Here is a 26985-nt window from a genome sequence, read left to right on the forward strand (position 1 = left end):
CCTCACTCCTAGAGGAAGGCTAAATATCTCATAAATGGCCTACTGACCCCGCACAACCCACCCATGAAACTTCCACCAACCCTACAGCACATCGTGTATGCTAGCCATACATAACACTGGACCCAGTAAATAAGGCCAAACCAAACATTCTCATGCTATAAGATCTTAATTATGCACAACCGTGATACATACACTAAACAACTACAATTATGATGTCAATTTCATATAAGGAAAAATCCTAGACTATTAGGCATCATATAATCACACAATTTTATCATGCAATTCTTGAAGATCCCTAGCCTAATACTATCATATTGTTCTAACATATCACAAAATCAAATAATCCGTAAGGTATCTTGGGGTCTACTTACTAGCTTCAAATGATTGTACAGTTGCATCCTCCTTTAGTATTTTGAAAACCATTTGAAAAATCATTTTAAAATCTTGTCCTTAGTTTGAGACTGGAGACACACGAGTGTTTCCTCCAATTCACTCAAACCAAGGCTCTGATACCAACTTGTAGCACCCATAAAAATCAAGCCAATTTAAAACTTTTTAAATCATTCAAAAACCAATAATTATTACAAATTTGTTTTAAAAATGGTTTAGTGTCAGAGTATCCCAGAATCAAATCATAAAAACATAAGGAGGTGCACGATCACGCATTGACCTTCCTGCGGTCATCGGAATTACCTGAAACATAATAAAACAACTATAAGCCCGAAGCTTAGTGATTTCCCCCAAAATACTAACGTCATACAAACCATATCAATATCATATAAACAAACAACATGCATAATGCGACATCAGCCTGACTGGACCGCGTGGATCGCCTCGCATGGCCATCAGTCTATCTGGACCGCTCTCCGAACCATCGGCACGTCTGGACCGCCTCTCAGGCCTTCAGCCTATCCGGACCGCTCGTCGGGCCTTCGACCTAACTAGTATGCCCTCTCGGGCCTACAGTCTATTCGGTCCGCCCTAGGTATGTTGGCCTTCAGCACAAAGCATGTCCGCCTTAACCCAGCCCCCAAATCAAACAATCATGTGCACATAAATATCATACGCTAGCATATATAACAGTCAAATCGATCTAACAGATCACTAATCATATCAACATCCTATAACCAGGAGATTGACCTAACCGGTCACTAACATAGCATTATCCTATATACCAAGATACCGACCTACCAGGTCACTAAGCATATCACCATTCTAACTACTAGGATGCAAATCAATAAGCATATCATGCAATAAACCCGGATACAAATCCAAAAAGGGCCGGCATTGATGCCTTCGACCCTGTTGGTATAGTGAGGATAATTCACCTCACAAGTAGCTCGGGATGATAAATGTCAAAGTCCCCAAAATACAGCTCCAACTCAAACACCTACATCCACCAATGATCCATTTTCATAAATTCTCACATTACTAAAATACCCCCAGAAGTCAAACTGGTCAACCTTTGGAATGATTTTGAGTTTAAATAGTCGAAATTGACCAAATTAGGATGTTTTAACTAGTTTTTCTTGTGAATTAATGCGTATTTTACTACCCTAGAAAAAACCCTGGAATGATTTTGAGTTTAAAGCAAATTGAAAATTTTGAAAATAAGATGCAATTTTAAAAGTACAATGACTTAATATGAAAAAATAGAAAGTAAAATGCAATTTTCAAAGTATGATGACTTAATATGAATAAATTTGAAAGAATAATGCAATTTTCAAAACATGATGTCTTAATGAGAAAAAGTTTGAAAGCTTAATGCAAACTTGTAATGTATAATGTCCTAATAGGTAAAGAAATTGAAAATTTTGAAAATAAGGTGCAATTTTTAAAGTATGATGACTTAATATGAAAAAAGTGAAAGAAAAGTGCTATTTTCCAATGTCTTAATAGGTAAAAAAACGAAACTTTTGAAAATATGATGCAATTTTAAAGTATATTAACTTGAAATAAAAAAAATGAAAGAAAAGTGCAATTTTCCAAGTATAATGACTTAATAGGAAAAAATTTGAAAACTTAATGCAATTTTATAATGTATAATGTCTTAATAGGTAAAAAAACGAAACTTTTGAAAATATGATGCAATTTTAAAGTATATTAACTTGAAATAAAAAAAAATTGAAAGAAAAGTGCAATTTTCCAAGTATAATGACTTAATAGGAAAAAATTTGAAAACTTAATGCAATTTTATAATGTATAATGTCTTAATAGTTAAAAAAAATTGAAAATACGATGCATTTTTTAAAGTATGACGACATAATATATAAAAATTGAAAAACATGAAAGGAAAATGGAATTTTCAAAACATGATGCCTTAATATAAAAAAGTTTGAAAGTTTAATGGAATTTTGTAATGTAAAATGTCTTAACAGATAAAACAAAATTGAAAATTTTGAAAATAAGATGCAATTTTAAAATGACTTAATATGAAAAAATTAAAAGAAAAATGCAATTTTCCTAGTATAATAACTTAACACGAAAAAGCTTGAAAATATAATGCAATTTTGCAAGGTTGTAAAAATCGTTCGGCGGTCGACTGGCGATAAGCGATAAGCGATAAGCGATAAGCGATTAATCAGACTAGGCGGGGATTAATCGGTGATTAATCGGGGACCCTAAACTATTAATAAAATTATTTAAAAAAAATAATATTCCCTAAAAAACTAAGTATTTAAAATTTTGAAAATTATAGTATAATATTTTAAAAGTTGAAAACTTAAAATTTTGAAAATTAAAATTTTTGGTGTAATATTTGAAAATTAAATATTGGTATAATATTGTGAATTTCTTAAAATTTTTGGTATAATATTTGAAAATTAAATATTTTGAATTTTTTTGTTGTTCTATTTGTTTTGTTTTGTTTTTCTAATTATTTCTTTAGTTATTTTTATCTAATTTTTGGTTTCCAATTTGACTTGTTTTAAACTAGGGTGAGCACAAAATGAAATTACAGACTTAGATAAGGTTTTCATTCCCATATTCTCTTTCAATGTTTATTAGAAATTTCACAAAAATACCGGTACAAATGAATAAAAAAATAAGAGCAAGCAACAGGCAAAACAAACTTGAAAATATAAAGTACCCAAAAAAAAGATCACGACAAGATGAACACATTCAAAAGGAATATCTCCAGAAAAGTCCCAATATTGTGGGAAAATTTTTTATAATGTCCTAAATTTTATTTTTTGAACAAAAAAAATCCTTACTTTTTCAATGAAATTTTGTAATGTATAACGTTTTAATAGGTAAAAAAATTGAAAATTTTGAAAAATAGATGCAATTTTCAAAGTATGATGACTTATTATGAAAAAATTTAAAGAAAAACGCATCTTTCAAAGTATGATGATTTAATATGAAAAAATTGAAAAAAAAAATGCAATTTTTAAAACATACTGTCTTAATAGGTAAAAAATTGAAAATTTAGAAATTAAGATGCAATTTTTAAAGTATGACAACTTGATATGAAAAAACAAGAAGAAAATTTTATTTTTCTAAACATAATGTCTTAATATGTAAATTTTTGAAAGTTTAATGCAATTTTGTAATGTATAATGTCTTAATTGGTAAAAAAAATGAAAATTTTAAAATATGATGCAATTTTTAAAGTATGATAACTTAACATCAAAAACTTGGAAGAAAAATACAAGTTTAAAAACATGATGTCTTAATATGAAATTTTTTTAAGGTTTAATTCAATTTTGTAATGTATAACGTCTTAATTGGTAAAAAAATTAAAAATTATGAAAATATGATGCAATTTTTAATGAATGATGACTTAATATGAAAAGATTGGAAGAAAAATGAAAATTTTAAAGCATGATGTTTTAATATGGATTTTTTTGAAAGGTTAATGCAAGTTTGTAAAGTATAATGTCTTAACTGGTACAAAAATTGAAAGCAAAATGCAATTTTCAATGAATGAAGACTTACTATGAAAAAATTAAAAGAAAAATGCAATTTTCAAAGTATGATGATTTAGTATTAAAAAATTGGAAGAAAATGCAATTTTCAAAACAAGATGTCTTAATATGTTTAGAAAGTTTAATGCAATTTTGTAATGTATAATGTCTTAAGAGGTAAAAAAAATTGAAAATTTAGAAAATAAGATTTAATTTTTAAAATATGATGACTTAATATGAAAATTTTTGAAGAAAAATGCAACTTTCAAAACACAATGACTTAATATAAAACATTTGACAGAAAAATGCAATTTTCAAAGTATGATGATTTAATATAAAAAAAAATGAAAGAAAAAAATGCAATTTTCAAAGTATGCTGACTTTATATAAAAAAAATTGAAAAAAATACAATTTTCAAAACAGGATGTCTTCATCTAAATTTTTTTGAAAGTTGAATGCAATTTTGTAATGTAAAATGTCTTAATTGGTAAAATAATTGAAATTTTCGAAAATAAGATGCTACCTTAATACAGTTTTGAAATGTATACTGTCTCCATAGGTAAAAAAATTGAAAACTTTGAAAATAAGATGCAATTTTTAAAGTATGATGACTTAATATCAAAAAATTGAAAGAAAAATGTAATTTTAAAAACATAATGTCTTAACATGAAACTTTTTTAAAGTTTAATGCAATTTTGTAATGTATAATGTCTTAATTGGTAAGAAATTGAAAGTTTTGAAAATATGATGCAATTTTTAATGTATGATGACTTAATATGAAAAAATTGGAAGAAAAATGAAATTTTCAAAACATGATGTTTTAATATGAAAATTTTTAAAAGTTTATTGCAATTTTATTATTGTGTATAATGTCCTAATAGGTAAAAAAAATGAAAGAAAAATGCAATTTTAAAAGTATGATGATTTAATATGAAAAAGTTGAAAGAAAAATGCAATTTTCAAAGTATGATGACTTTATACGAAAAAGTTGGAAGAAAAATTCAATTTTCAAAACATAATGTGTCTTCATATGAAATATTTTGAATGTTTAATGCAATTTTGTAATGTATAATATCTAACTAGGTAAAAAAAATTGAAAATTCAGAAAAAAATATGCAATTTTTAAAGTATGATGACTAGATATGAAAAAACCGAAAGAAAAATGTATTTTTCAAAACATAATGTCTTAATATGAAATTTTTTAAAGTTTAACACAATTTATAATGTATAATGTCTTCATAGGTAAAAAAAATTGAATACTTTAAAAATAATATTCATATTTTAAAGTATGAGAATTAGATATGAAAAAACTAGAAGAAAAAAGTAATTTTCAAAACATAATGTCTTAATATGAAATTTTTTTAAAGTTTAATACAATTTTGAAAGTAAAATGCATAGATGAGAAAAAAAAAGTTTATTGTTTTCAAATTGTAAAAGAAAGCAGGTGAAAGTTGAATGCTAAAAATGTTATGATTTTTAAAAATGCAAGTTACTAATTGTAAATAAAAATGCAAAGTAAAATGGTATGTTTTCATGATAAAAATGGTATGATTTAAAAAAAAAAAGGTGCTAAAAGTAAAAAATTAGAAAACTGAAAGTAGAATGCTATAGTTGAAAATATTGCAAAGTAAAATGTATAGATAAGAAAAAATGTTTGATGTTTTCATTTTGTTAAAGAAAGAAAAATGAAAGTATAATGCTAAAATGGGATAATTTATGAAAATGCAAAGGTAATAATAATATGAAAAGTGAAAGTAGAATGCTAAAATTGGAATGTTTTTCAATGAAAAATGAATAATGGGATGATTTAAAAAGGGCTTATTTTTTAAAATACATGGTGCTAATAATATGAAAAGTGAAAGTAGAACTCCAAAACGTGAATCTTTTTCAAAATAAAATCCATAGATCAGATCGAAAAAAAAAGTTTGTTGTTTCGATGTTGTAACAGAAAGAAATGTGAAAGTATAATGCCAAAAATGGGATGTTTTTGAAAATGCAAGGTGCTAATATGAAAACTTAAAGAAGAATGCTAAAAATGGAATATTTTTCAAAGTAAAATGCATATATTTGAAAAAAAAAAGTTTGATGTTTAGATATCGTAATAGAAATGAAAGTTGAAAGTATAATGTAAAAATGGGATTATTTTTGAAAATGGAATGTCCAAACTCCAAAAAATAAGAATGGCAAAAAACTGAATGCTATAATTGGAATATTTTTCAAAGTAAAATATATAGATAGGAAAAAGGTTTGATGTTTCACTTGTTGCAACAGAAAAAAAAAAAAAAAAGGAAACTAGAATACTTAGAATAGGATAATTTTTAAAAATGCAAGGTGTAGATCATATGAAAACTGAAAGTAGAATGCTAAAATTGGAATATTTTTCAAAGTGAAATGCATAGATGAGAAAAATATTGATGTTTCAATGTAGTACAAGAAAGAAAAGTAAAATTACAATGTTAAAAAAGTGATGAATTTTAAACATGCAAATTGCTAAAAACAGAAAATTGAAACTGGAATGCTGCAATTGGAAGATTTTTTTATTATAAAACGCATAGATGAGAAAAAATAGTTTGATGTTTCAATGTTGTAACAGAAGAAAAGGTAAAGTAGAATGCTAAGAATGAGATGATTTTTTAAAATGTAAGGTGCTGATACTATGGAAACTAAGAATACAATGCTAAAAATGGAATAACTTTTAAAGTAAAATGCATAGCTGATAAAAAAAATTGATGTTTCAATGTTGTAACAAAAAAAAAAAAAAAAGGAAAGTACAATGCTAAAAATGGAATATTTTTGAAAATGCAAGGTGTTAGTAATAAAAAACTAAAAGTAGAATGCTAAAATTATAATATTTTTCCAAACTAAAATGCATAGATGGGGAAAAAAAGTTTAATGTTTCAATGTTGTAAAAGGAAAAAAAAAACTGAAAATACAATGCTAAAAATTGGATATTTTTAAAAATGCAAGGTGCTAATAATAAGAACTGGGAAAATAGAATGTTTTATATGGAAGATTTTTTAATGCAAAATGCATAGATTAGAAAGAAAGAAAAAAAAATTGATCTTAACTAACATCCAAGGTGTCCATCTTAGAATACAATAACACTATATCTTCATATGATAAAACTTGCATTACATTGATGATGCATAATCATGAAGGAAATAAGATTAGGTGATGTTACCTCATACAAGCAAAGTTATCCAAGTTTTGTTTCTCTTCTTTCTATGTTGTTTGGAGTTCCCTTCATTTAGTTAAGCTTTCTGCAAAATGTCTAACTCCTCCAAGTGCAGTATATAAAGGGACTGGAATACACCCATCATCCCCTGCACAAGTTTATGACAAGAAGCTTCATTATAGAATACAATTATACCATGATTATCTCTAAAATATATAAGACAAGTTATTTGCACTATTAACATTGAACAACCAGAAAAAAAACACTACATGGATCAAAACAAATCAAGGATATATTGCTCTCATATTTGTTAGTCTTCATTAGTTTACAGCTTTCATGTAGAAGATATATCATTTAGACAGAGACAATATAATTTTCCATAAACATAGAGAGAGAAATCTAAGACATAATGAACATTAAAACCCTAGTTGGTGCAGTAAAATACCAAGAAATGGATCCCCTGAACCAGTGCAGAAAAATATCCATAGATGGGTAAAACCCTAAAGCAAAAAATCACCAAAACATTTTACTTCTTAATGTATTCGCTTTAACTAAATACACTACTAGAAAAGAGAGTGATCTAATACGGTTGAAAGTTCAAATATAGTACATATAATGAACCGTACTATATACACATATACGATCCCATTCCCATTCCAACCCTAATTAGAAGCTAACCTCCAGCCCATTCCAGCCTACGATATGATTACATTCCCTCCCTACTATATGCACATAAATATGATTCCATTCCAACCATAAGAAAAATAAAATGGGACAACATGAAGTTCATCACGTACTCTTACTCTGTTTCTAGTCAATCTAACAGCATTGTCTTGAAGGAAGAACTCACAATAGTTTGAATTGTGCCTCTTAGATGATACTAGCATTTAACTAGAGTAATTACTCAATTTATCATACATGTATACATGCTTCAAAATTATTCAAATTGAACAATCTGATTGGACCAATAAGAAGAAAAGTAAATACTTGAACAATAAGAAAACGGATCATATCTTACTTCAACGATGTTTGACTTGGATCAAGGGAAAAAGTTTTGCTTTTGAACTTGGATGAAAGGGAGGGAGTGAATCCAAATTCCCAGTGAATGTTTGAAGTAAATTAATTGGTTGCTCACACCTACAACATCAATAACTTCAAATAGAAAAGTAAATATGCATCAAAAGTCGACACCAATCACATTCCCAGTCTTCTCTTGGTGAAGTTTAATGTTTAATGTTTGATTTAACTTTTTCTGTCATAAGCCTATAAATTTGGATTTTATATTCATAAGTATGAGAAACACACATGAATAATTGGAATTATTATGTAACACTTGTATGCTTCAACAACTCTTCCACTCATAGAAGACATAGGAGCAGTTACCACCTGGAGAGATGATTGAATAAGGATCAAAACAGATCAAACAAGGATTAGCACTTATGGTATGGATGTACATAGAACAAAATTCAAAATAAAAATGTTGATTGGAAAGGTAAACAATAATGGAACACATATCACATGAGATTTCTTTTCATTTGTAATACATCAAACAAATGAAAAGAAGTTGGGTGATAGACACCTCAGAGTTTAATTTTTTTACAAATTTACTTGGCATTGTAGAAGGCTACAAATTATGGCATTGACGCCTTCGTTATTATTGTCAACCCCAACATTAGCTGCAATTATAACAAAAGAAAGAAAATGTAACAAAGACAAAAGATAACTTGCAGATATTCTTTTTAATAAAAAAATATATCTTTTTGGTTAAAGGTTAAAGAAATGTGTAAATTTGGAGTTGTAGGACTTCATCCTGTGAAGGAGAATCAGATTGCAAACAGATGAACAAAAAATGAACTTTTTCTTTAAGTTTATGAAAGAGTACCTGACAAGTGACAATCAAACCATAATCCTTATATTGAGAATCTTCACAGTCGAGATTGATGTTGATATTGTGATAGTGACAACATTGCTTACTAATCCTAAGAAAGATAGTGACAAAACTTGTGAAATTTCCATCATTATCTTACATTGTCTAAAATTTCTATCAAGAGCACTGGACATGATAATATATTACTAATACTATCATGGTGGTTTCCAAAAGTTCAAATTTTCTAAGCAGCATTATGGTCTATACCACATATCTTAGAATCCATATCATTATTTACATGTAGTAAGCACTATATATAATATCATTAAACAAAATATACCAAGAGGAGGGATGTTAGTGCAGCATCAAAGGCACAATTAACTGATCTAGATCAACTTGACAGGGGATCTTGATTAGCAAATAACTCTTGCATAAAAGGAATACTCCACCTGCTAGCAATATTTAGTTTCCAAAGATGAAAGAGTTCAATGAAGATATAGATCTGCAAACACAACCACAAATACAAGTTAATGATGCATATACACACACTCAAACATACAAGAAATGTGCATAATATAGCAAGCTTTCAAATGACCACGTATGTGAGGATTTAATCCTGAAGTGTCAAATCCACAGATCTATCGACATACAAGATAAAAAGAGTCCTCATTCCCTAGAACTCTATTGATCGAAATATATAGTACTCCCTCAGTAGCAACTACCAACTAAGGAATATAAAGGATCATCGGTTACAATCAGTTCGTGCATATGTTGAAACATTAGGTTAATAAATGCATAAGTTCAATTTTAACCAGCCTGTGTTCAATCTTACAAAAAATTCTAACGATTTCTCTGTATCCGCGCACTAATTCTATTATGAATATGAGTGAAGTGTTGATGAACAAGTGAATGTTACCGTTTCAAGCACCAAAAGGCGTTTGTGACGTTTGAAGGCATCAAGTTAGTGTTGACGTCAGGATCTAAGCAAATCGTGGCTTTGGGAAAAAGAAGTGTCTAATTTCTTTTCATGTGTTGCTAGCATGAATGTTTTGGGAAGACGATACGGAAATAGCAGTGGATGACCTAGAATTTGGGAAGATGAAAAGAATTTAAAACAACGGGTTAACTCCCGCCTAAATGAACCAAGAACAAAATTGCTATCGAAAAAAATAAACGAATCCACAACGCCTGATAATAAAGTGCAATTAATAGAGTAAACGATAATAAAGTGCTATTAATGAGTAAACGAGCTGTATTTATTGTTTATATAGTACGGTTTTCTAAACAATCGTATTATATTTCTGTGTATTCTATTTGTTGTTTTCTAGTAGTGATAAATAGTGATCAATCGATGTTACCTTGAACCATTGATCGTTATGATATTTCAATTCTCAGTAATGTGCAATAGAAGTGTGTGAGATAAATGATCAAGAATAATACCACAGTCGACAGATAATATATAATATATGATATATAATATCGAGGCCTTTCTCTAAAACAAATTTTCAATGCGTCGAAAGAAGAAGATGAAGAGAGAACAGAAACACGGAACAAGAAACTTACCGGAGATAATTGTCGTCTGAAAAAGGATGAGAAATAAGGCGGCAAATAATCGTCGTCGAAAACAATGAGAGAAAAGGCGGAAGGGATGATGAATTTCGAGGGAAGAGGAATGCATATATATACACTTCGTGGGGAGTAGCGTTAAAATTACGTAGTTTCCTTTTTTTTTTTTTTTTTTACCGTTGCACTGTCTTAATTTTACATTTCTTTTCTATAAATTCCTGATTAAAATCGTAAGTTAGAAAAGTCTTAAACAACTAAATAGATAAAATAATTAAATATTAAATGTATGCTTCTACTTTCTATTCATTATTATTATTATTATTATTATTTTGCATGTCCGCTATTTTTTTTAACTTGAATCGTATAGGGTTTAGTTTTGTTTTTGGTTTATTTTTAAAATAATATATTTTCTTCATTAGTTTTTTTTAATTTATTTATTTCTTCTTAATTAAAATATTTAAAATTTAAGTTAGGTTCACAATACCCCACACCCAACTAATCTTATTCCTACCGACCCACCTATTTTATACATGACATTTTTTATCGTAATTTTCTTTCAACTAAATAAGAACTTTAAATCTAAATTTGGACAACCATCCACCATCGTCGAACCACCAGCCACCACCGCCACTAACCTCCTTTTACTCACAGGAGCATCATTGATATGCATCTAAAGCCATCTAACCCACCTCTTTACTCAGCCTACTATCGACTATCCTTGCTTAAGTTCACATTAAATTAATCTAAATAATCACCTAGAACACAAAAAGTGTGGGTGATATGCATACCATTTCTCCTAGTTATAGTTGTCAATGAGTTGGATTAAGTTATTTTCAGCTTGATCTGTTTAATTAAATGGATTAAGAAATCTTAACCCAACTCAATGTGTTTAAGTAATAAATTGAGATTTTCCAATCCAACCCAAACTTTTTATTAAATGGGTTAAAAATCAGGTTGATATGTTTATTATTTTTCGCAACCCACAAATATTTAATAAACGAGTTGACCCATTTAAAATTCCAAAAAAAAACCTTGAAATTCCAATATAATTTTTAAATAAATTGTATAAAACTTAAAAACTGCAATAATTATTCAAGTTTGAAAATAATACAAACCATAACATAAATACAGTTCAAGTGTTTACAAAACATTGTAAATGTTTTCTAAATTATACCTAATTAGACTTTCATTTTCACCAACTCGACTTCCACTTCTAGATTTGATCGTATTCGTTGTAATAGATCATATGTTTCATCAGGTTTGAGAAAGTCATATTGGATCCAAAATACATGATTGCTAAAGTTTTTAAGATCGTGAGTTATAACTAAGTGGGGTCAAAAGTATGATGAAAGAGAATGAAAATGAAGCCATCTAATATCGATTAGGCTTCAAGATTCGACTAAGTTTCAGTCACCTAGTACAAGTTTGTGAAAAATTTGTTTAAGATCAATCATAATCCGGAAGACAATGATAAGGAAGTTGATAGTAGCGTTTAGGGTTATGTGAGACAATGAGACTAAAGACTAAGATTGTATGCATTTAGGTTAGTACTTAACTGTATCTAAGTGTTTTTATTTTATTTTCTCAAATCTTTTAATTATTGAAATATTAATTACATAGTAATACTAAAAAATATAAATTAAAAATATTCAAAATTCTTAAATATGTTGGCGAGTTGAAATCAAGTCAGCAACGCTAACCTAACCATTTTTTTAAACAGATTAGACCGGTTGATCGTTCAATTAAATGGGTTGAAAATTTCAACATAGCCTGCTAATTACTAGGTTGGATTGATGGGTTCAGGTTGGGATTGCCGACACTACTCCTAATTCAGTTTTTTCCAATGATGGATTGACCATTTGCCAAAACTTGAATAAGCTAAATATAAAAAACAAACATTTAGACATTCATGCATGTCAATTAAAAGAGTAAGTTACAGTTTTAATCTACGTGATTTACATCGAAATGTAGTTTGTGTCCAAACTAAAACTTCACCATTGAGTAAAAGCACGAATTCCGACTGCGAACAAAATTGCCTTTATTAGTGCGGAACTTAGCATCAATGTAACTCTTACAGTGATTCTTCCCTACTATCAAGATCATCTCTTCTGTCATCCAAGGACACTTAAGAGTGTTCTTGATCTTGATTCGTTGATTCCCACCAAATTGATGTGACAACCCGAAATTTATTCCGTCACTTTTAACCCATTCTTCCGTTAATAAGCCTCGCTTTATTAAACTGTTTGTTAACCTTTGGATTGGTTAATTAATTTGGGATTTTTATAATGACTTGGTAAAGATTGAAAACAAATTAGAAACACCCTCACTAATCCTTTGAAAAGTTCTAGTTTCAACCAAGTCGAAATACGACCACTAAATCGGGTGCGACCAAAAGCCCCGTTTAACAGCAGTATCGGGTAGATTTCCACTGAGCCTCAATTCAAGCCCCTATATAAGGGAGAGTAAACTTCATTTCCACCCTTTTTACTCTCTCTCTACAACTTAATTTCGAGCCAAAAATCATCCGTTTCGAGCCCCAAACGAGTAAGCAATCCACCCTAACTTGTTGTATAGCTTAACTAACATGCAAATTCGTGTTTAAAACATGAATTAGGGGCCAATACATGTGTTTACGGCCCAAGAACTCTCTTGAACCGTGAACATGATGGGTTTTAGCCATATGAACATCCCTATGTGCACATACAAAACCCTAATGCTTGGACCTAGGTTTCTCTAATTGAACATGCATGAATCCAAGACTTCTAATGGTCATTCTATCATAATAACATTGAGAAATCAGAGTTATAAGTTTACCTTGAATCACTTGCTTGATCTTCTTGTCCTTGGAGCTTTAGAGTCACAGCTATCACTCCTCTAATGGTTTACAAACACCAACTAGCAAGAGGATGATTTGAGAGAATGGTGAGGGAACTAGAAATCGGCCAGGGTTCTTCCAAGAGTAAGAGTACCAATTTCATCAACCCTATGGGTCTATTTATACCTGTAAGGCTCCTATGGTTTCACCTTTAAACCCCAATTGAATAACTTAGGCTCTAAGCAATCCTAATCCCCTTTTATGATAAGCCTTGGACGGATTTTAGGTCTATCCTAAGCCCCTAAAATCGTCCACCCCTTATCCATAAGGGATTACAGCCTAAAGTACAACTATCATACACTTGACAGTTTATGCCTTCTATTTAATTAATCTCCTTAAGTCACCAAATTAATTCCTAACTAATTTATGACTTATATTAATCAAATAACAATATTATTATTCCTTATAATATTTTTTCTCTCATTGTAAATCATCCTGACAAGTTGCTATGGTGAAGACAACCCAAAAGGACCATGCTCAATCGGGTCAAGTACTTTCCAAATATAGTTGCAGCCTTAGACACTATTCCAACAGTCTCCCACTTGGGTAAGTCTAGTAACTATATATACCGATTAGCAATCGTATCTCTCAAAGACGCTATCAAACTCTGATCTTATTAATTTTTGTCCTTTAGATAAGGGATCGTACAGTCCTCTGTATAAATATCATGCTGACAATCAAATGGAACTAATTGTCTAGCATTTGGTTTCTCGATCTCAGATTTACTTGACATAGAACTTAATCGAACACATCAATTTAGTTCTGACCGGGCCCGACACATAAGTCAAATCAAATCATCGAGCGGTCGAGATATCGCTCTTACCTTCTTAGGATAAAAGTAATAGATAAACTTCGACTTATATGCATTTACTTATTCATTAACCAACTATACACAACAATGCGTTTTATAACATCAAGTTACTGATGCGGTTTCACATTATCAATGTACAACCAATTAACAAATAACAAACCATATATCTAGGTTTTAAGACCATATGATATTATCGTCTTGCAATCACCCTTTTGTCACATTCCATAAGGTGATTCCATCAAGCGCGGGTTTGTTCCAATGCTCAAAACTAGTTCATAAGCACTCATGAACGTTGCAGCAAACTTTTGCTATGTCTAATACCATGTAGACAATCTACACACCAATTCATGACAATCTTCATTCATACCTACTTCCAACATATGAACAATTGTGGACAATTTGAATAATTCGATTATTCTTAATAAACTCAATTATTCTGGAAGTCAAAACATGCAAAGTGAAATAATAGTTAAACAATTAACAAAAGACAGTAACATTACTCATAAATAATACTCTTTTATTTAACCATCAAATGTTAATTACATTTATCTACTACGCGTTTCTAACACTATCTAATCTATACAAATATCATCCTTCAGCCCAATGCTCCTAGCATGCTGCAAGTGCTTAACCCTGCTCAGTCCCTTCGTAAGCGAATCTGCTGGGTTATCTTCTGATGATATCCTCTTCACCACGAGTTGTCCTTCTTCTACACGATGTCTTATCGAGATCTACCATGATCCCTTGGTTCCTTGGTCAAGGCAACCGCTCCTTCATTATCACAGAAAATCTCCATGAGCTCCTTTTAATGGGTTTTGAGCATTCTAACACTTCCTAAGTGTACATGCAACCCTAATAACCTTGGATCTATGTTTGTCTAATTATCATGCAAAGTTGAATTCCAAGGCTATATTCCTATCTAGCATACATGGGGAACAATTTTTAACTTGAATGAAAGATAGAATAACTTACCTTGTTGTTGCTTATGTTCCTTGAAACCTTGTAAGCCTAACACCCCAAGTGTGATGCCTCAAATGCTTCACACAACACCAAATGCTCTTGGAAAGACTTTTGAGAGAATACACACTTCTTAAAATCGGTCTAACCCTCTTGTTTCATATGTGTAACCGATTTTGGTGGAGAATAGGATTCTTATATAGTGTTGACACATCTAGGGTTACACCATGTAAACCCTAATGTGTCATGACTCTTCATTTCCATGACCCATGGGTTTGTAACTCCCATGGAGTATCCATGGAGCATCCTATAGATGGAATCCAACTTGATAATCCATGGAGCCTCTTAGCCCACTATACAAGATATAGATGATTTACATAATCAACCCATATATTTAATTAGTTATCTTCTGATCACTTAATTAATTCTTGATCAAACTAATCAAAGAATATTATTAATATATTAAAACTTATAATATATCAATAATCTCCAAGTGTTATTTCTCTCATTTAGTCTATCCAATTGCATGGTGCCATTCAACCCAAATGGACCATGTCGGGTCGGGTCAAGTACATACCAGAAATAGTGAAGATCTCGTAACGTTCTTGCCTCGCGTTTTGGTGGTATCTCTCCAACAAATCTTGGTGCATTGCGTACGGATACATGTCCTCGTAGGACTTTTGGAATTCAGAGTTCATAGTGGCTATCATGATGCAATGAACCTTCGTTGCATCACACTCATGAGTTTCAAAAGCGGTGATTTCAGCTAGAGTAGCGATTTCAGGATTGATCTTCTCGAGCTTCTCATCGAGGATATACTCCTTGTCCTCGTAGCGAGCAATCGTGCGAATGTATCTTATCCATTCGCTAAAGTTTGTCCCTTCGAAAGTCACCTTTTGGCAAAGGCTCATCAATGTGAACAAGCTTGCAGCAGCGTTGTTCGCGTTTGACATCTACAAATAGAAAGGACAAAGATAGATTAGAATTTGGATCCCTAATTATCACCCAATAAGAAAATTAGGGCTAGGATCCAACAACAATATTTACATATTAGAAAAGGGATGTCGTAATCTAATATGCAAACAATTTGAAAGAAAGTGAATGATGATTCACTAATTCTCCACCATGAAAACATAACTTTAAGTTCTAAATGTATTGAGAATTCCTAGGTTTGGATGAGATTCATTGAAACTTTTCAATGAGATGTTTAAATCTCGATATGCCCCTCTCGTTTGTGACTGGGATGTCGAGGATCACAAAGTGGGTGTGAATTACCATGTAAATTCACATGGTGCCTTCATTGTAACAATCACCTATTCGATGTTCCGGTAAACCACACACGCTCCATCGAACTATGATAAACAATGAATCACCCTTTGCCACTTTTGCTTAGAACCAATTAGTTTGACGGTAAACCACACACGCTCCACTAACTTCTTAGCAAGGGTGCAAAGTGTAATTTCATGGGATTGCATCAATTCACTTTTCCTAAAGTAACGAGGATTGGGAATTTTTGAAAAACATGTGGTTACTTTGTATTTCATATTATACTTTTAATGAGGAGATGAGGTTGCCCTATCCTACCCGTTCGGCTAACGACCCTCCACCGATCAAGCAAGCGGTGGGTGTGAGTGTACACCCATTAAGCGCCATTTTATAGGCAGCAACCTTATACCCACCTTATAGTCCGACTTCGTGAATGAGGTCTACTAACGGTAAGACTAGCATTTTAATTATATATATATATATATATATATATATATATATATATATATATATATATTAATCTTGTAATATTATATTAGTATAGAGTTGAATTTTAAACTTGTAAAATTCTCGGGTTTTAAATTTAAATTGTCCAAATTAAACTTTTAATCATAAAACATAAATTTCAAAACTTGAGGGCAGGTTTTAAACTTTTCAAAACATAGGGGATAAAATAACAAATAATCTAAATTAACATTTAATCACATAATTATCCATATTTGATTTGTTTAATTATTTCTTGCAAAACAATTTAGCAGTTTAATTAAAATAATTAATCAATTATCACATAAGGAAACTAATATTTAATTAATTGATAAATATCTTCAATTAGGTCAAGGATATACTCAAATATATCTTAAAATCATATTTATATTGACCTAATATGATTAAGATAAGTATCCAAAGGATAAACATCAAGAAATCCTGAAATTAGCTCTTTCTGACGCTCGAACTCGCAGAGTACCACAATGGACTCGCCGAGATGAGGCCTACTCGCCGAGTTCATTAGGTAGGAACACAAAATTCGAATTTTGCAAGCATCAAACAAGCAACCAATGCATCAATTCAATAGAAACCAATCTAGGCTCTGATACCACTGATGGGTTTTAGCCATATGAACATCCCTATGTGCACATACAAAACCCTAATGCTTGGATCTAGGTTTCTTTAATTGAACATGCATGAATCCAAGACTTCTAATGGCCATTCTATCATAATAAGTTTACCTTGAATCACTTGCTTGATCTTCTTGTCCTTGGAGCTTTAGAGTCACAACTGTCACTCCTCTAATGGTTTACAAACACCAACTAGCAAGAGGATGATTTGAGAGAGTGGGGAGGGAACTAGAAATCGGCCAGGGTTCTTCCAAGAGTAAGTGTACCGATTTCATCAACCCTATGGGTCTATTTATACTTGTAAGGGTCCTAGGGTTTCACCTTTAAACCCTAATTGGATAACTTAGGCCCTAAGCAATTCTAATCCCCTTTTATGATAAGCCTTGGACGGATTTTAGGTCTATCCGAAGCCCCTAAAATCGTCCACCCGTTATCCATAAGGGATTACAGCCTAAAGTACAACTATCATACACTTGACAGTTTATGCCCTTCTATTTAATTAATCTCCTTAAGTCACCAAATTAATTCCTAACTAATTTATGACTTATATTAATCAAATAACAATATTATTATTCCTTTTAATATTTCTTCTCTCATTGTAAATCATCCTGACAAGTTGCTATGGTGAAGGCAACCCAAAAGGACAATGCTCAATCGGGTCAAGTACTTTCCAAATATAGTTGCAGCCTTAGACACTATTCCAACAGAACACCCCTAAATGGGGTTTTTAAGCCCCAAAACCCCTCCAAATTGCCCCTAAGGCTTAGATATGACTTGTAGGCTTACACACTCGGACTTAGAACACCTTGAAATGAGTTTTTGGAGAGTAAACATGAGTTTACTGCCCAAGAACATGCTTGTGCCGTAAACTCCTCTTCATAGGGAGTAAACTCAATTTTATGTGTTAGAAATGCCCACAAACACTTCCTATGGCCTTGGAAAAATGTCTAGAAGCAATCCCATTGATGTAAAGGAATTAAACTTCAATAAATCCAAGGAAATGGGAGTTTACGGCCGTAAACCCCCTAGGAAAGGTCCATGGGCCGTAAACTCCTAGAAAATGCCCAAATGGTGCCCTAAACTCCCCATTTGACTTAGAAAAATGCATAGGATTTTATTCTCTATCATTTAAGCCCTTAAAACACCAAAGTAAAATATGTACATAGGAGCTTATGACCATAAACTCCTATTTGGTCCATTTAGATGCCTTAAATCCACTCATGTGGCTTATATTTGGACCTAGCATAAATCTACAAATGATATGACACATTTAGGCATCCTAGAACACCCTCACCATGAGTTTACGGCCGTAAACTCATGGGGAGTTATTCCCATGGCCGTGAACTTTATATAGAGTTTACTCTTGAAGAGTAAACTCTCTATCTAAGCCATACACACCCTTAGATGTTACCCGGGACACTCCAAACACCTAATCAAAGTGTTTTCCGCACTTTAGGATGCGTATACTTGTTTAATTAGTATTATATGTACTAATTGTATGTAAACATATGTTATCATATGTTAATAGGTCACTAAGTATGTCCAAGTCCTTACTTGACACCGAGCACCCAACCGACACCTTCGTCGGATCCGCTTACATCAGGTCAGTTCATACCCCTGAATTAACCTTTTAAATGTTTTTACATGCTTTTATGGGGGGGGGGGGGGGGGAATACAAGTTAAACATGCCAGTTATCATATCAATCACATGTGATTGATAACCCGCATGCACAAGGATTCATTACACTGTCAACTGTTTTACCAAGAATGATATTGTAAATGGTTTTTTCTACAAAGTCTTTATGTGTTCAAGCTTTTCTCAAATTGCCTCTTGTGTTGTACCTTTTATTTCAAACTCTATTACAACAACATTTTAAACAAAGGTTTTCTCTACTTTATCAAGGTTACAATCAAAACCTGTTTATGAATGATTTTCTTAAAGTATAAAGGTTTTTCAAAGATTTCATCAAAGTTTTCTTCCATGTTTTTATAATCCTACTATGTTAGATACTTCTGCTTCGATTATACTTCCTCGTAGTTAATGCTACTATTTTGTTAACACTTTTACTTCGTGATACGCTTTTACTTCACGATACGCTTTTACTTTACGATACGCTTTTACTTCACGATACGCTTATACTTCACGATGCGCTTATACTTCGCGATACGCTCCTACTTCACAATACGCTTATACTTCACGATACACTCCTACTTCACGATGCGCTCCTACTTGTTAACACTTATACTTTTGTGGAACACTTCTACTTCGTTAAACACTTAAACTTAGTTAAATGTATGCATGTGCTTGTATAACTTATATAAATAATGTTTAAAGGACTTAGGAAGGCTAGTTCGCCCTATTTCCTTTTCTTCGTTGAGATGTGGTCTAGTGGGATTGGATGTCCGTCCGAAGGTCGTTTGATCATTAGTTATGTATCATGTATACAAGCATAGACATATAGGTTTACATTAGTCAGTTCAGTTGTGAGTCTCTATCTTTAGTCCAATATTTCACATCAGATCTCACTACACGAGATACAGCTTCAGTACATGGCCTTCTCCGTTGTCATGATAGTAACCGGAGTCTCTTGTAAGGAGAGCGGACATTGTGTGTATAGCTATACGGGATTGACACCCCCGCACCCAGACTGCTAGCTACAGTCCATGGCCTACCAAGCCAAAGGGTGACAAATGTCATATTCATACCGACGCTTGCAGGGCGTCAAGTTCTCTAGTGTTTATCAGTATGGTTACGAGTATCTCGGGGTTACCTTATAATTCATGGCCTTAAGGTAGCGGGTTTTAACACTGTTTTCATTGTATTTAGACCTTGCTAGACGTATCATTCATTTGATATTGTCTGGGGTCTGTGTTCACTGTTTTTAGACCTTGCTAGACGTATCTTTCATTTGATACTGTATGGGGTCTGTGTCTCCCCTTTTGTTAGACTGAACCAGGCGTACCGTTCATTCGATACTCCCCTGGAGTCTATGATTTCTTTTGCCTTAGTCAGTAGTCTTCACTATTGAGGCATATGTTATTTTCCCTAATATTCTCCTACTTTCTTTCAAAATCAATACCACATTTTGATAATGATAGTGTTAAGGAAAAATTACTTTTTACCACATAACTCTGTCCAATCTTGGTAGAAGACTGCTTTTAATTAGAAAATATAGGATTTTCTGGAAATGACTCTAATTCACTGTATACATTAAAACTACTACTCTTATAAAGTTATTTGGATAAAATGACACTAAATGCTTATGAACTCACCAACATTTGTAAAAATGTTGATACTCGCTTTTCAAATAACTTGTATTCTTAGGTCAACAATAGACAGGTACATTCCCGGAGCTTTTGATGAAGACAGTTTAGTACCAAGCTGCTCCTATCTTATTACTTTTATTACTTTGAAGTTTCTATGTAATGTAAACCATATAAAACTATTAGTATTAATGCAATGGTTGTTGTACTTTGATTACTATACTGCATATGTTGTGATACTTGACATGACGTCATCCACCCCAGAACGATTCCGCCGTTCCGATTTTGGGGTGTGACATGATCTAATCCAACTTGTCATGCTCAAGGCATACAAGTAATTAGATTTGGTACATGTCATGACATATATGATCGATCCCATAGCAGAAGCATGTGGGACACGAATCATAACCTCTAGTTGAACTAGGACATTAGCATCGCTCAATATCATAACCTTTCCAAGTTCTACATGTCAACTTTTGTTAACATATCATATACTTTGGCTCAATCCAAGGAATCACTTAGGTCTATCTCCATAGATTCTTATTATGCACGTGTGTTGTATCTCCCATGTATATCACAGCGAAACAATTCTCATACCAAGCCAAGCTTTTACACTTGCTAAGTTAGAATATAGTTTCTTATGAATCGTACATTATCTATGTACAATACAAGGATGACTACAGTGCTCCCACTAGCACTGACATATATATGGCTTATCTATGTGTCTAGAAATGCAAACTCCTTGAACATTCTCATTGAAACAAAGAATCCAATCACTCCCACTAGCTTTGACATATATACGGCTCATCTTTATTTCTCGAAATTCATACACTTTGAACTTTCTCATTAAAATAATGATCCATCTTGCGAGATGCTTATTTCGGTCCATAAACGAACTTACTATGCTTACACGTCTTTTAAAACCTATCTTGGTTCAATTATGTGTTTGTATCAATCCATGATTGTCTCTACTTGAAGATCCACTTGCACTTAAGGACTAAGTTCAAGTGCTTGATCTACCAAATTACAACATATATGGATTGAATCTCGCTTTCCATTTCCTCCTTCTATGTTGTAGCCTTTAGGGCCTACCATAGCTTCCGATAGCAAGTATACTCTGATTGCTCCATACCAGTGACTCATTTACCTCATGAATATAAATAAACTCTTATACAACTAGGTTCATGATGTCTTCTATCATATAAGGAATAGGTGGAGGTATGTCAGTTTCCTTAATAGCTCTTTCAATCCCGAATTGAATGATATATCCAACTTTAGGCTCTTCGTTGGTTGGCTCTCGAATCTTATCAAGAGCAATGTGTCTCCCACTAGCTCTTTTGGAAATCAACTTCCTCTCTTGGAAGACTGCCATTCGAGCAACATACACTTTATTCTCAGAGGGGTTGTTAAACAGTTATCCAAAATGCTTGATGGGCTCTCCGATGAGTTAACACATCTCTATTCAAAGTCCTAGATTTTCGAGCGCTTCACGACGAGCGTAAGCCTCATAATCATATACTTCCATATATGGCAGTGAGGATAGAATCCCACTTCACATATCATAGAGTATTTCAAGAACCTACTTAGTTGGCACAAGACCAAAGGACTTCTTGTAACACTATTCATGGTACAATCCACGAATTGTCAGCAAAAATAGTGCGACTCTTCTAGTACCAAATCAATGAACGATTTGTTTCTCTATCCAACTAACACTCCCTAGTGCTAGTGTTTTGGGTGGAGATAGATTATGAAACTCTATCACGATCACTTAGATGATCGATAAAGTTTGGACTGAGATTCTCACTATGAGTGTCTCATCCTATTGCCTAGTTGATTCTTAACCTCGCTTTATGAGTACTCTGAACACCTGAAAGGTTCCAGACTCACATTCATACGAAGTTGGTCTTACCATGTATCGTGGTTGTTCTGAATGATCAATTAGTGCAAACTAATTCCAACAGATATTGACATCACCTAGTGATGTGTTCATCATCTATCTTGATAAACAGGATTTGCATTTATCATAAGACTCGAGGTCAAATGATATCCAAAATCTGATCCAACTGGATACTTGGTAATGCATTTCTCATTTATGTGTCCAAGATTATGATGCCACAAATATATTTCACCCAAACCTTTGGATGTATTTGAATAAGTACATTATACATATTGTGATTAATCTGAACGATCCATTCACAATAATACACCTTATTCAAATATTTGAATCAACTTTGAACTATTGTTACTATACTAGTTTCATAGTATAAACAATTTCAAATTATAACACCATTGACTAAACATTTTGAAGAGAGTTGTCTTTTGATCCTATGAATGTAGCAAGGGTTTGGCATTCATGATCAAATTACATTCTCCATGTTTTAGTCTTCTTAATTCATTTTAGTCACTACTCATTCTTACAAATGTCAGTACTCAACTTAGTAAAATATTCAAGGTTTAGAAGTAATGTTCTAATGGCATTATAAATCCATATATTTGATTGAACACCAAACATGGGAGAACTAGTTATCTTTTGATGCTATGGAAAGTAGCATGGGCTCGTGATCCACAATCAAATTTAACTCTTCATGTTCTAGTCCTTTCACTTCAAATATACATTTGGGCAAGTTTGCTTTCTTAGTCCTTTTCTTGTTATGGAAACAAGCAGCTATCAGAACATGTCTTAGAATAAGCATTCCCTTGTCCTAGGTATTGGGGCCTAGATTAGGTATACTAATCGTCTTTTAAACCACGGGCAAATGGCTTTCTTCTTCTTGACACTTGTCACACCCCAAAACCGAGAATGGCGGAAACTTTCGGGGGTGGAGGACGTCATGTTTAGTATCATGAGATATGTATATGGTAAGCAAGTAATGAACAACCATTTCATTTCAAAAGAAAGTGTTTACCAAAAATGCCCTCAAAAGTCAAACTTGGTCAATCAAGGTCAAAGTCAAAGTCAACGGTCAACGTCAACAGTCCATGTTGACCCAACTAGCCAAGTTGTGCTTCAACTCGCCGTGTTTCTCCATAGATTCTGAATCGGGACAAAACGAACCAACTCGCCGAGTGTGACCAACCCTCGTCGAGTTTGTCCAATTTCCAGCAACTTAATACATTAAGCCCCTTTTTTTATTGAATCCAAGGCTTCAAAATGTAGATCTGATACCCTGGAGCTGGAGGACCACGTAAAGTTGCCAAGTTTACGTTCATGCATGAGCTTTAGGAATCAAGAAGAGCTTAATAAAGGACTTAATGCATGAATGAGACTTAGAACCTAATAAATCTTGCAACTTTAAGCCAAATAAGGCCACAAAATGTCCAGATCTAGAACAACCCATAAAATACTCAACTCCTTGCCCAATCCACTAATAAGTCCAATAATCACAATAAGACTTTAAACGAAGAGATCTAAGCAACAAGGAAGCAAGGTATAGACTGTATACCTCAAAGAGACTATAACAAGTGGGGAGGTTATGGATCTATATCCTTCCTTCCAAAATAGACACTTCAAACTTCAAGGCTCCTTCAATAGAGTACCAAGAATCAACGCTTAAGGCTCTCCACAAGCTCACACACTCAACTATGGAAGATGATACTCAAAATTAGGGTTTCTGGACAGAGGAGGCCGGTAAGAAGGCCAACCAAGGGACTTAAGGCCTTTAAATAGGATGCAAGAGTCAAGACCTTAAAAAAATTAGGGTTTCTTTCTCAGCTGCCAACACGCCAAGTTAAGACACCTCAACTCGCCGAGTTGGCTCATTAACATCCGCGGCCAAAATCATCTCAACATACCGAGTTTAGGCTTCCAACACGTCGAGTATCCAAGGAAAACATATTTTAAGAATTAATTCTCATAACTAGGGATCAGGATGTTACACCACCAACTCCACTATTATTTTCAATTAGGTTTTACGGATTTGATTTTTGCTTGAAATTAGTTCATGTATAAGATCTTGCTTTTGATCTTTATAGTTGGGAGTTGAATTTGGTTTTGATCTCTGGTGTATATTTGAATGTGATGGTGTTGTACGACAATTTTAGGCTGTGTTTGTTGATGTAGCATTGGTGATCGGTGATGCATTGGTTGGGATGGTGAGGGTGATGGTATTAATGGTGCTGGTATTGGCGATAGTGGTGTTTAGTGGTTGGTTTACTAGACATGTAGGTGCTGGTGGTTTAGTGACATGTATTAGTGGTGGTGGGGATTGTTGGTGGTTGGTTTCTAGCAGCAATGGGTAAAAGTGGTGGGGTGATGGTGGTGGTTATATGTTATGTAATGGTGGTTCTTTGATTTAATAAATAAAATAAAATTAAGGGGGAACAAGTTGGAGCTAACCCACTTCGCTAACATGGTGTCTAACAAAAAGGTCGTGGGTTCAATCACAACAGGCATATACTAACTCGTTCCAAAACAGAATTAAGATAGAAAAATAACATAAGAAAATAACAAATAAAAAGGTAATTTCGTCATTTCACAAGCATTTGATGAAACTCATTAGACGGTAGCAATCTTAAGGACCATGCATGCAATTTTTGAAAACCACAAGGATAGCCAGTGAGACCAAAACTATAAGTTACTCATAAATAAATGTAAAAATTATCCTTAAACAACTTTTCAAGAATTTACTTTTTTTTTTCTTTTTGTATTTGACGTTTAATTACGATTGTTTTGTAAGAATCTGACCTCACCTATTTCACAATCCACTCTCTGTCAATTGTCAAACAAAACTGGCATACAGGTAAATTATACTATACCCTTCAATAAACCCAAAAATATATTGTTAAATGTCAAACCCAGATCCTTTTGTTTCTAAACTTAAAAATGTAGGAACTTAAAGATTCGAAGGTGATCATTGTTCCAACATTAATATTTATCAAAACCTATAAATTAACATGCTAATGCAAATGAAACTGCAAAAGAAAATAAATAAATCAAAATCACTAATGTCTTTTGTTCCATCTAGATAATTTATCCACAATGACATTTTGAATTTTATCCACGACTTTAGGATTTCATTCCAAAAAAGAAACACAAAATATTGACCGTTTAACTTACCATTAATATAGAGCAGAATTGCAGCAGTGAAAAGTGCCTCTTTCCCAAACGGTGGAATCACCACGTGCCTGAAAAATCACCAGTACAAAATTTTAATATTTCATTGTAATTACTTTGTAAAAACTACGAAGAATAAATTGAAAGAACTTACTCATCTGTCTTTTTAAGACATGTGAAGGCTGAGATCATATTTTTGCAAATTTCTAGAAGAGAAGAAATATCTTCCTTAGATTCAGTTGAATTTTGACATGGTAACAATGTGTATGACTCCATCTTTGTTGGGAAATTTACTGACTCTAAGAGAAATAAAACTCGTGGAAATCAAAGTTTATAATGTAAAAACTATGGTGATACTATTGAACGTTGTTATTATCTTATTGGGTTTCCAAAAGATTTCAAATTTAGAAACGATTCTCAAAATTCGAATAAGTCTGTTTTAGGTAAAAATGCAGTTGCAGTCTATGATTCACAATCTAATAATGCGTTTGATAAATTCTTTCTTATTCCAAATTTTTTAGTCTCATAAATGAAAAACAAGAAAATGGTGAATTTACTAGCAATATGGCATGTATTTTTTGTAACTCCTCCACCGCCAACAAACAATGGGTCATAGATTCAGTGCAAATTAACACTTGATTAAGGGTGTATTTTTTGATGACTTTGTGGTCCTTGAGTTTAATGTCAGTTTACTTTCTGTCCACAAACTTTGTAAGGATTACAAGTACAAAGTTGTATTTGATGAATCTAATGGTGCTGTTAGGATTCACAATTCAAGGTGATTGTGAGGACTGCTCATGAATCTAGTGGAATTTATTATCTTGACAACTCTTATGCCTTAGTCCCCATTTTGTTGTTAGGACTCGATGTTGTGTTTCTGAGCTAACATGACATAATAGGTTAGGTAAGCATTATGATCCATCCTTCTTAGAGAAACTCTTAGCTTTGGAACTAAGTCACTACCACCAATTGTGACATATGTCACAAGGCAAAGCAACTCGTAATTCTTTTTCAAAAGTTAGGATAGGATGACATTCCTAGGAGAGTTAATACATCTGGATGTTTGTTCCTTATATATATATATATATATATATATATATATATATATATATATATATATATATATATATG

At 32.5% G+C, this 26985-nt stretch overlaps 2 long non-coding RNA genes across 2 annotated transcripts; both read right to left on the minus strand.

The window, feature by feature from the left end:
• Window positions 1-603: 603 nt before the first annotated feature.
• LOC145038572 (uncharacterized) lies at window positions 604-8529 on the minus strand. The gene is made up of 3 exons (XR_013679446.1): window positions 8099-8529; window positions 7087-7228; window positions 604-693 (listed from the first exon to the last, which is right to left on the minus strand). It is a non-coding gene; the product is annotated as an uncharacterized LOC145038572 (long non-coding RNA).
• A 130-nt stretch (window positions 8530-8659) lies between these two features.
• Window positions 8660-10588, minus strand: LOC145038573 (uncharacterized). The gene is made up of 5 exons (XR_013679447.1): window positions 10511-10588; window positions 9864-10030; window positions 9288-9449; window positions 8963-9059; window positions 8660-8756 (listed from the first exon to the last, which is right to left on the minus strand). It is a non-coding gene; the product is annotated as an uncharacterized LOC145038573 (long non-coding RNA).
• Between the last annotated feature and the right edge of the window lie 16397 nt (window positions 10589-26985).

This window comes from Lactuca saligna, chromosome 4 (assembly GCF_052625555.1).
Source record: "Lactuca saligna cultivar CGN05327 chromosome 4, ASM5262555v1, whole genome shotgun sequence".
In the NCBI taxonomy this organism is placed as follows: domain Eukaryota; kingdom Viridiplantae; phylum Streptophyta; class Magnoliopsida; order Asterales; family Asteraceae; genus Lactuca; species Lactuca saligna.